Here is a 12274-nt window from a genome sequence, read left to right as displayed (position 1 = left end):
AAAGAAAATGAAAGAAAATGAAAATGACTGCAATGAGTGAAGGCTCCTCTTCTTTCCCGCCAATTGCGTCACGTCGCTTTTCAGCACTCTGTTTTTCAACACAAACATGGACGATTCTGACGATGAAGGCCAGGTAATTCATTGCGTCTCCGCTTTTGATCCCTGATTTCTTCAACATCTGAGGTGTTTATCTGAGCATCATACAGTTACCTGTTAAGTCAGTATTCATAGTTTTGTCCCTATCCCATCTTCACGTTGCTATTTATGATCCCCAGTTTTCGCGCCGCTCCGCTAGGAGCACCTGGCACTAAGACCCACTAAGTGCACACTCGGCCTTTCCGGAAGCCCGAGTAACAAGCAAGTTATTATTAATAAACTAGTGGTAATCGAAGATTTATAGAGCAGCGCGTTCACGCGAGGTTTTCGCATGTCTGGTTTACTTTGGTGGTGTTCGAATGGCTCGATAGAAAACTAAGTTTGATCGAATGTCAGATAACGATCTGCACGTGAAGTTGAACTAGCGATGAATAGATTATAGCCTGCGGTAAAAGTATTTTTAATTAATTAAGTATTAACCTGATTAACTTGTACCGGACAAACATTTTCCAGGAGATGCATTTGAACTGTTGGCGACACTTAGAATTCAATTTCAGATCGCTAACACTTGTAACAAATATTTCTAGAGACAGTAAAGTTTTGACCAGCGACCCCACAAGACAGCGCGCGCGTCGCCAAATGTTTTTAAATTTTGTGTTTGAATTTGTTTACACTGTCATCAGAGGTCGAGCAGTCCGAACTAGTGTAGACAAGAAACTCGTTACCGAAGAGTTTCTATTTCTATCTCATGGAGAAACTATTTCTTCATGAGAAATCGTGCATACGCATATCTTTGTATTGACGTAATGAATTGAATAACGAAATCACACTCTTGTACCCATACTTTTAGGTCTGATTAAGGATTTCGAACGCCACCACCTTAGTTTTCTGTGAAGAACGAAATCTGGGAATAAAGGACAATCACGTGATTAAACTGACGGTGAACGACTGGAAGGAATGGATTACTCTTCTTAGTCACTAGCCTTCAATCATTGCAGTCACTTTCATTTTTCTTTCTTTTTTCCTTTTTTTATGTTTTTGTTTTTTTCTATTTTCCGAGCTGATACCAGTTTATTTTTGCTTGATTTAATTTTTTACAATTTTATTTTACATATTTTTCGCGTAATTATGATGATTATTCGATGTTCCGGGATGTTCCGGAATGTTCCATGTCCCGCGTTTTATCGACGGCCCGCTCGAGCTCTGATAATAGTGTAGACAAATACAAACAGAAAAATTTAAAAACATTTGGCGACGCGCTGTCTGGCAGGTTCGCTGGTCAAAACTTCGAACGCCACCAAAGTAGACCAAACCTGCGAAGTACGCGCGTGAACGCACTGTTCTAATCTTTGATTACTCGGGCTTCCGGAAAGGCCGAGTCTGCACTTGGTGGGTCATAGTGCCAGGCGTTCCTTGCGGAGAGCGCGAAAGTGAGGATGATAATTGCAACTCGAAGACGGAACACTGAGTAGTGACAAAGCTATGGCTACTGACTTAACAAGCAACTGTGTGATGCTCCTACGAACACCTCAGACGTTTAAGAAATCAGGGATCAACAAAGGAAACGCAATGAATTACCTGGCATTCATCGTCCAAATCGTCCATGTTTGTGTTGAGAAACAGAGTGCTGTAAAGCCACATGAAGCAATTGGCGGGAAAGAAGGGGAGCCTGCACTCATTGCGGTCAGTTGAAAGAATACCCAACACTCCCAACCCTTCGCCCACCGACTCCCCTAGCCCCGAAAAATATCTTTTCATATTTCGAGGTGATACCAATTTATTTTTGTTTACTTTATTTTCGAAAATTTAATTTTACATATTTTTCTCATAATTATCATAATTATTCGATGTTCTGGGATGTTCCGGGATGTTCCGGGATGTTCCATGTTCCTGCTTTTATCGACGGCCGAAAACTCGAACCAAATACATGTACTGTATCCGGGCACAAATTAAAGCACGGGAAAGCGAATGCGAGCGAGTCATGATCGGTTTTTAATTTTGCCACTGATTGTACGACAAAGTGATGTCAGATTTTCAAATCAACCACAGTGTGTTTTTATATCTCTCAGTTACTATGCGCGCTGTGATTGGTCAGTTTAGCAGGCCGTAGTATTCTTCTGTTCGACCCGCTAAAATTTAAAGCCGTTTTTGTTGCCAAAATGTTTCGTAATTGTTCTTAACTTTTATAGAAAGCAAAAGTTTTAAGAAGCTTTCGTTTACTTTAACTCGTGTCTTAAAACGTGCTGACGACTTAACAACGATTTCAAATTTGACTCGTTTTGCTTTCAACGTGTGTCAGAAATTTTAAAGCCGTTCCGCTTGAATAGAAATCGGTCATTCCAGGACCCGTCAGACACACAGAAGAAATATAATAAATACCTTTCTAACCTCATCTTCTCGGTCCACGCCGTAAGTTACGGATCCTCGTTTTGTCCCCAGTCGATTTATGTCCAACGCACTTGGCACTCGGGCCATAAATCGAAGGGAAAAAAAGACGAATTCGGTCCGCAACTTAGAGTACAGACCTCGAACTCCGTTAGTAAGAGCTAGTATGGTGTCTAAAACCAAAGCAAATCATGCGCGAGTTATAGTTACCTTCGATACTCAGGTGAAGAGGGCTCTTCTCAGGAATCTTGTAATTACTAGTCTCTCTAAGGGTGCTTGCGCTTGAGCAAAAACTTCCGAAAATTTCGGTCGGAAGTATTGAAATGGAGAGGTCCGGTTCGATTCGGTCCGACCTAAATATTCGGGATCACCTCTGGAAATGGTCCACTTTGATCGGTCAGACCAGTAGGACCGGAATTTGCAGTCCCATCGTGCAGGATGTGCAGTAATGGAAGTAATGGAAAATGGTAAGGGCCATTCGTCTTGGTTGTCGTTCTGTTTTTCCTTAGTTAGCTGATCTCTAGCTGACCAGCCGCTCTGGCATAATGGAAAAAGCATTTCTAGATCTAGTCAGTGGTTTTTATCAGGCTAAGAATGAGCCTCAGCTAATATTAAAGCTAGCGTTGGATTCCAATTCATAGACTATAATTTCCCTGGTTTCCTAAAATACACAGCACTAATTGGCCAATACACTGAGTTAATGCAGTAGAATCCCAAAGATTACGAAAGACACCTTAAAGGACCATCTACTGCATTTGTATTTGAGGGGACGGGAAATAACCGCAAATCACAACGAAAAGAGCTTTGTTTAATTTTGTTATCATGCGTAAATTTATTAACTTCTTAATTTATAGTTACTCCAGCGTAATTAATAATGGTAATAGGACTGAGCGGAGTCCAATTCGGTCTGTAATCACACGAGTGATTAACAAAATCGGACGACCGCAAAGCGAGAGTCCGATTTGTTAATCACGAGTATGATTACAGACTGAATTGGACGACACGATGTTCTGTTACCAATTAATCGTAACAATTACAATTTCCCAGAAAAGTAAAAGTTTCATTTGAAAAAGAGCTTTAAATTGTCATTTTAAATATCATAATTATAAAATATGGAGAACAGCTCGCAAAAGAGCTGTCAACTCTCTTTCAAAACAGTCACCGCAGACTAAACCTCCACAATTTTACAAAGTCAGTCTCAGTCAGTGGTTACTACAGTGATTTTAATCAATGTTGTGATTGGTGGATTTAGTGGAGAGGACTTAAAATGATTGGCTCATGTAACTGTCCGATTACAGGTGTCCGATTACAGCCAACCGTCCGATTACACTGTCCGATTACACTGTCCGATTACAACTTTGCAGATTAATTAGAGCAAAATACAGCAGTTTATGCACCAGTCACATTTGAGGAAATTGTAATAGTTATGATTAATACCAGATTTATACGTCTGTCGTTAAGGTAATATAACCGTATTTTCATTCCTTGTACTTCAAAGAAACTGCTTTTGTTGTCATTGTTGTTGTTGTTGTTGTTGTTGCTGTTGTTGTTGTTGTTGTTGCTGCTGCTGCTGTTGTTGTTGTTCCATGTGCTGAGAGCGACCTAATAAACCTCTTATCGCTCTGCGCATGTCCTTATTGCGACCAAAGTTCAACAAAGGATTCGCGACTGCATCCAGGATGAAAAGGAAAACCACGAAAGGACGATAAGGCCCAAGATTTTCTTTTCCCTTCAGCCCTAAAACTATTGGCCACAGGAGAGCTGGAAAGAAAGTTAACATCAATACCAGCAGGATCAACCTAATAGTGGCAGCTGATTTCTTTTCTCTCTTCATCACAGCCTGCATCTCTGTTATTCCAACCGTTGGAGGTTTCTTGAAATATACACCAAGATGACTAAAAATGATGATAATGAAACAAACACAATAATACACAAGAATGATGGCAGGTATAGGACGCTTGTATCCGCCGTCAAACTTGTAGACAAAGAAACCCATATGCACGAATGTTATAACCACGCTGATTAACCAGGGTATGCAAGACATCTTAATAGCACGTGATTTGCTCATGTTGCTACGATACCACCATGGTTTAGTCACTGCCAAATAACGATCTCTACTGATTACTGCTAGCATGCCAAGGGTTGCTAAGCTACACGCCACATTCATGGCCCTTTCCTCAGAGTTCATAGTGCTAAGACACATGTGCTCGCTTAGTACTGTTTTTATACCCATATACAGAGAAAACAGAGCATATATCAAATCAGTAACTGACAAGCTACACAGCATCAGCAGTGAAGGACGTTGAAGAGATTTAGTTCTTGCAACAGTGATGCAGATCAGCGCGTTACAAACACATGCCATGACAGCCAACAGCATGTACAGCGGTCGCACAACATAGTTACCAATGTCTCGCAATCGATGCTGGATTTCTTCAGGGAGGTTCGGGATCAGACATGCTTCATAAGGAAGGCGGCTGAAGTTGTTTGCGATCATATGTTTTTTTCCTGAAATAATATATAGTAAATATCTCATTAAACATGCAATCATGAGGGACACTTCGGTATCTGAAGTTAACTTTGTCAACGTTAACCATACCTTCGCTAGTTCCTGTTTTTGAATCAAGAAAGTGATAAGGACTCGTCACTATACCAACCCTACTTTTCTTCCGAGCTAAATAATTAACACTAATAGCAATTAACAGTAATATTTCAGGCTGTACCAATCGTGCTCGCTCTGGTTACTGGCTGTTGTCGACTAACCTAACCAATTAAAATTTTCTAACCAGAACAATTTAGTATATTTTTCTTATATTCAATTAAAAAGTGGGCAAGAATTTAATTCTTTATTTTAATACCTTATTTCTACTTTTTAAGAGCCTTCTTTAGATGGTTACATTTGCCCTAGCTAGCCCTTCCCTTTAGTTACCCTTAGGGGTGAGTTAACCCGGTCACAGGTTTGTTCACAAAGCCATAAAACCATTAAATGACATTTCCCCGAACTGTCTCGGGAGACGAGATAACTCGTGGGTAGACTTTCAAAATAGTCCCGATCCTCTTGTTTTTCAAGAGTCTTCTCAGCTGCTTCGCGACCTTTGTAGGATCGCTTGTCCGTTTCACGGCCTAAACCCATATAGCTCCTTCGCTTGCTTAATAACCTATTTTATTCGCTGAGACTCATGAGGTCGACTTGAGGCAAGTCTACCCGTGGTCTTCTAGTCTCAGCCAGGGTAGCTCTGGCGAAGAAAGAGGGATAACAAGGCATTTCAATTATAACTACTTTATTTATTTACTTATTTATTTACTTATTATTTGCTTTCTTGCTGATAAAAGTAGATTAAACATTGAATAATCAGGTAATACTGTTACGTGAACTTTCGGTGTCATATGTTTAAATTTATTTAACTTTAATATACCGTTCACTGATCCTAAAATAGACACCAAAAGCAAACATCTTACCTCACTGGCTGTGTTTGGTACCTGTTCTGTTACTTTTCCAGCAAAGGTGAACAAAATTTTCATTAGAAACAATTACAGCAGATAACATTGGCTTCACATGGGTTCACCAGTTAGCCACGTGCCGTCGAGAAACAGTATTTCCAGATTTTTTCTTTCGAATTGCCTGTTTTTAATGAAGATTTAGGTAGATCAGTTTTCATATGTCGGGAAAACACTTCCAAACTTATTTTCATAAGGTTTTCTGCTACCATCTTACTTTGCATAATAAATGTTTCCTTTTAAGTTAATCCCCAAAACTTTTTAATTAAGTAGATTTTAATTTCATTGGAAGTTATTTCCATCTGATATATTACTGCCTTCACAAGAGAACGACCTTTAAAATGTTGTCGCTTTATCTCAGTATCACACTTAAAAATGTTTAACAGGGTACCTCGAAAAGAAAAGAAAAATTAAAGGTTTTTTTCACAACATCATGTAGAAGGCAATTGGAAGTGAAGCTTTCGTGCCAATTTACTCACTTCTAGTCATAGATTATCGATTGTTTTTCTGTTATCTTGAAGGCGATTGATGGATATGCTTATTGGATGTTTTTAATTATAATGAGGCCGGACTAAAAATGAAATCGGGAATGCTTTTGAGAACTGATTTTTTTGAAAGATTGACCCGTGCCGTCTGCTCAACAATACGATTATAAGCTCGCGATTTCAATCTCATAAAAATCGAGAGTAAATTATTGACCTAATTGTTTTAGTATAAATGTAGTAGTGGTTCAAAACTTTATCTAAATTCTTTTCATAGACACTTTGAAAATGCTACTAACCGTCCGCGGCTTCTGACTATCTACGATAGAATGGATAGTGAATAGCGTGGCCAATAAGAGAACGGCATTCATTTTAGAACCCTACATAATATATATAGTAGATTTATTCTAAAATCAATCAGATCGCTCCTATGTGGCCAATTTCGTGTTCACTTGATAGTCATTCATTGGGTTAAGAGAGGTCAATGGATTCAGAGGTTTATTTTTGGTACCGGTGTCTTATCGGTAAATGCACGAGACACCGAATCCAAATTTTAATCTTAATCATAAAAATTACAATTTCCTCAAAGTTGATTGGTGCATAAACTGCGGTATTTGCACTAATTAATCTGCAAAGTTGTAATCGGACAATTGGCTGTAATTAGACACGTGTAATTGGACAGTTAAATGAGCCAATCATTTTAAGTCCTCTCCACTAAATCAACCAATCACAAATAACATTGATTACACTTACTATAGTAACCAATTCAAGAGACTGACTTTGTAAAATTGTGGAGGTTTGGTCTCCGGTGACTGTTTTGAAAGAAACTTAACAGCCATTTTGTAAGCGATTCTCCATTACTTATTTGACTTTACATTTCCTTGCTAGCAAAAGTGGAAATAAAAACATTTAAACGCACGGAACAACTTTCAGCATGCTTCGTGATTTTTAATGTTTGAATTATATTTCACTTTTATATTATAAATTGCCCGAACATCATAGTAAATTGATAACAAAAGCGAACAGCATACCGCCTCACTACAACTGTTTGTTATTCTCTGTTGCATAAAACAGCGTCTTCAACAGTTAGCCAACGCCAAGAAACAGCATTTCTAGAATTTGTGGCTGGAAATATCTGTTTTAGATAAAGAATTAAGGTAAAATCAATTTTCTTAAGTCGGGAGAATTCTTCCAAACATTTAATAAGGTTTTTCTGTTACTATATAACTTAACATAAAATGCTCCGTTTCTATAAGTTAATCCTAAGTCTTTTTCGTTAAGTAGTTCTTAATTTAATTCAGAGTTATTTCCATCTTATAGATTACTGCCTACACGATCAAAGACCATACCTTTCTCCTGTTATTTAAATATCATGCTCTATAATGTTTTAAAAATATATATATATTTAACGGTTTTATTTCAGAGCATCATGTACAGGGCAATTGGAAGTGAAGTTTTCGTGTCCACTTACTCAGTTCTTGTCATCGATTATCTATTGTTCAGTTTTCGTCATCGCTGAGCGACTGATGAATATATTTTTATAGCTCGTGTTTAATTATAGTGAGGCCGAATGAAAAATCAAATCTGGAATAGGATTTGCTATTGTTGAGTGTCGCTCAGTTCATTTGTGAAGGCGGTCTTTTCAAGAGTAGTGGTGTGAAACTAACTGATGGCGCTTGGGTGTCACCACTCGACAAGAATCATAGTCGATAGAAATCAACAGCCTGCCGTGTAATCATTTAAGCATAAAACCGATCTACAGCACAGCAAAATAAAAGAAAAAATGAAATAAACTAATTATAATTTCAGGAACTTCAGGAAATCGCAAAGATTGATCGGTGCCGTTTATTTAACAATTAGATTATAAAAGCTCGAGTTTGCCATTTCATAAAGAAATCGAGAGCAAATGATAGATTTGTTTTAATATAAATTAACTTGTCGTTAAAATCTTTAGCCAAACGTCGAATCCTTTAGCCAATCCTGAGAATCGGCCGCGCTTTTTACTCAACATATACAACAGAGCTGCTGCTTTACACCAAAAATAAAAATCGTGCGATTTTTCATACGCACGTTATTCGGAGAATCGTTTCACCAAAATTTAAATGGTCTCAGACACCCTGGACAGCCCTTCTCCCAAGTTACCCTTAGGCGCGAGTTAACCCCGTCACTGTTTTATTTAGAAAGTCATACAATCATGTTTATTCATGATCCTCCCGCATTGCGACTTGACGTTTGACCATAGTTGGTAGAGGGGACTGGATATGAAGCCCGGCAAACATCAAAGGAGCAAACAAAGATGCCAAGATTTATGTTGGAAGGTCCACGACCGTGCACAATCTTTTGTTTTGCGCTCATACACTATGCATGAGTTACGTAACCAGCACGTTTCTATTGGTTAGTTCCTCGGTACGGAGTAAACAACTGTTGTGTTTTGTGTACGGTCAAGGCCAAAAAAGCGAACAAAAACATACAACAAAGAACTTTGAAGGGTTTCATAACCATTCCCCTCTATTAACTATGGTTTGATGTTTCAACTAATTTTTGCGCTAATTCGTGACCAACCTTTATTAAGCGGTCACCTCCCATTTCCCCAAGAGTGGCCGCTTAATAGGGTTTCGCAAGAGATTATGATCTGCCTCTTGAGGTTCGACTGTACTGCTGTAACGAAAATGTAATAAAAACTATAAGGCGTTGTAAATGTGAAAAAGCCTTTCAGAAGTCCAAGTAACCCTTAACGTTTCGCGTTTTGCAAATTGCCGGATGAATTGCGCGTGCAACGTTGCTAGATCTAGTCGCCATTGTTTTATTCTCCTCCACTGAACGCCAGCCTGTTTTGTCTTTCGGCGAGCTAGGGTGGCTGTGACCCAAGCTACTAAATGCGCGCGTTTTCGATCAACGAACTAACCAACAAGATCACAGTCAAGTTTGCCGGTGTTGTACTTACATATTTTTACCAATTTTCAAATTCTCATGTCTTAGTTTACTCATACATGAAAAAATGTTAATCACTTTTTAAACTTGAAAATGATCTCAGCGAAATCGAAACGTCGTTTTCTTATATCTACTTTTTATCCTAAAATGTGTTTCGAAGAAACTTTAGTAGAATATTTAACATTCTATATTTAATTAATATTTACGTACACTCGTTTCTTTAATTTGTCGTGATTTCACTATTACTAACTAGTTGTCAAGCGTCTTATACATGAGCCTCTAACACAGATACAGAGGGAAATCTCATCCGGCGCTTAGACTCTCATAATATAAGCTGATTGATGCATGGATGGATGGATGGATGAATCGATTGATTGATTAGTCGCGAGGGCACTGAGTCCAAAGTTGGGCGCTACTTGTTAGCCTCTGGCTAGGTAATTCCACCAGACCAATCGGATAGCTGATTGAAAAGTCAATGAGTTTTTGAGTAGTATGAGTAATTTATTTATATCTATGTCATCTACATGTAGGTTACTATATTACAGCTTACGAAAACGCTTAACCTACTTTAGAATTACAGCACATGTTCCGTCGTGTTACCATGCACAGGTTTATCAACCTTTTTTTAAGATAACGTTACTCTTCAGTAGCAGCACTGAAAACCCTTTTTCAGCGTAATGCTTTATTTACACGTCTGTGGTTATAGTAACTGTATTTTCGGTGGCTTTATTTGCTCGAACCTTTTCTTGCTGCTGTTGTTGTTGCTTTTGTTGTTGTTGCTGGTGTTGTTGTTGTTCCTGCTGCTGCTGTTGTTGCTTTTACCATATGCAGGAAAACAGAGCATAAATCAAATCAGCGACAGTGGCGGATCCAGACCTTGAGCTAAAGGTGGAGGGGTGGGGGGTGGGGGCGGCTTTGTTTGCTTGCCCTGCCGGCTTTTCGTCCTTTCGTTATTTCTTCTCTTTTTTACCCAAAATGAAGGGGCCCCGGGCCGTCCGGGTTCCTTCCCTAGATCCCCCACTGATGAGTGCAACAGTGATGCAGGTTAGCCCGTTACAACAAATGCCATGACGGCCAACAGCATGAGCAGCGGTCGCACAACATAGTTACCAATGGAGGTTTTTAAGGTTCGGGATCAGACATGCTTCATAAGGAAGGCGGCTGAAGTTGTTTGCATACATACACATACATACATAGACTTTATCAACGTGTCGGAGATATTTAGCTAGAAATAGCTAATTGGGGACACTAATATAAAATACTAACATTATATAAAATAGATACATAGATAGTTGTTAAAAAAAATTACATCATATTTATTTCCTGAAATAATGTATAGTAAATGTCTCATTTGAAAACCACAAGGGACATGTGTTCTTTCAAGTCTTCATCCCAACCCTGCTTTCCTTCCCAGCTAAAGAATCAACAGCCAACTGTATATTACCTGAACCACTCGTGTTCGCCCTGATTGCCGGCTGCTGTTACTATTTAGTCTTTAGACTGACCAGCTCAAGCTTTCTAATCAAAATAATGTGTGGTATTTGTAGTGTATTTGGCCAGCGGTTGACGTTTGTGAACATGTGCTTTTATGGGTGTTTCTGTAACCATGTGCTTTGATTCGCATTAAAACTAAGTACATGACAATGGCGACAAGGATGGGATCGTAGAAAAGAGGTCGAAAATATGACCGCTATCGGGAAGATCGAGAATTTTGATGAAACACAAGAGAAATGGGACTCCAATATGTGGAACGTGTGGAACAGTGTTTCTTAAGGCTGGTTTTCACTAGCGACGGAGTCGGAGTCGGGGTCGGAGTCGGAGTCGGGGTCGTAGTCGGAGACGTAAGAGCGCTTATGACTTGGTGAAAATCGAAAATCGGAGTCATAAGTGGAGTCATAAATATAAGCTCGACGGAATCGGAGTCGGAAGAATCAGAACGTTTCCATTTCTTCCGATTCCGTTTACGACTCCGTCGCTCATGATCCAGTGTGAACTAGATTGTCGGAGTCGGAAGCAGAAGCGGAAGCACCAACCAATCACAAGGCCCAAAATGGAGCATTGTAATTGGTTTATTCTTCTGCTTCTGCTTCCGACTCCGACAATCTAGTTTTCTCCAGATCGTAAGCGACGGAGTCAAAAGCGGAATGGGTGTTCTGCTTCTGACTCCGTCGGTTTGATTTTCACTAGATCGTATCACTTTACGCTTCTGATTATGACTCCGACTACGACTCCGTCGCTAGTGAAAACCAGCCTTTAACAAACAACATAGATGAGGAGCACCAAGTGCGTATCTTCTTAAGCTTGATCGGTCGCAAAACTTCCACACTGTTGACAGACCTTCTGTCACCAGACAAACCATGCAGCCAGGAAAAGCTTCCAGGAGATCGCCGCAGCCCGTCAACAACACCTAAGCCCTAAGCCATTGGAAATAGCAGGACGTTTTCGTTTTTACAAACGAAACTAGCGTGAAGGAGAAACTGTGTTGACCTACGTGGCCGTACTTAAGAAGCTAGCGGCCCACTGCAATTTTGGCGCAAACCTAAACGAAACCCTACAAGATAGGTTGGTCTGTGGCCTTCACAATGCACAGATGCAAAAGCGTTTGCTCTCTGAATTATACCAAGGCTTTGAAGATCGCCGTGATAGAAACCACCGTTCGCGCATGATGCTTCGAAATTGCAAAGTGAGTTTCATCCGGAACAATCTCGAGTTAACATGATATCAGATAACAGCAAAGCAACTCCAGTACTGCCCCTCAGTACTGCCGAACTCCACAACTAACGCTTGTTATCGGTGCGGAGGAGACTCGAACTTAACACACAATTGCAGATTCAAGGACCAAACAGGCTATCATTGCGGAAAGGTGAACACATTTCAAGAGTCTG

The sequence above is a fragment of the Orbicella faveolata genome, unplaced genomic scaffold (genome assembly GCF_042242905.1).
Source record: "Orbicella faveolata isolate gen_17 unplaced genomic scaffold, um_ofav_v1 contig_46, whole genome shotgun sequence".
NCBI lineage: Eukaryota > Metazoa > Cnidaria > Anthozoa > Scleractinia > Merulinidae > Orbicella > Orbicella faveolata.
This window is presented reverse-complemented; position numbering follows the sequence as displayed.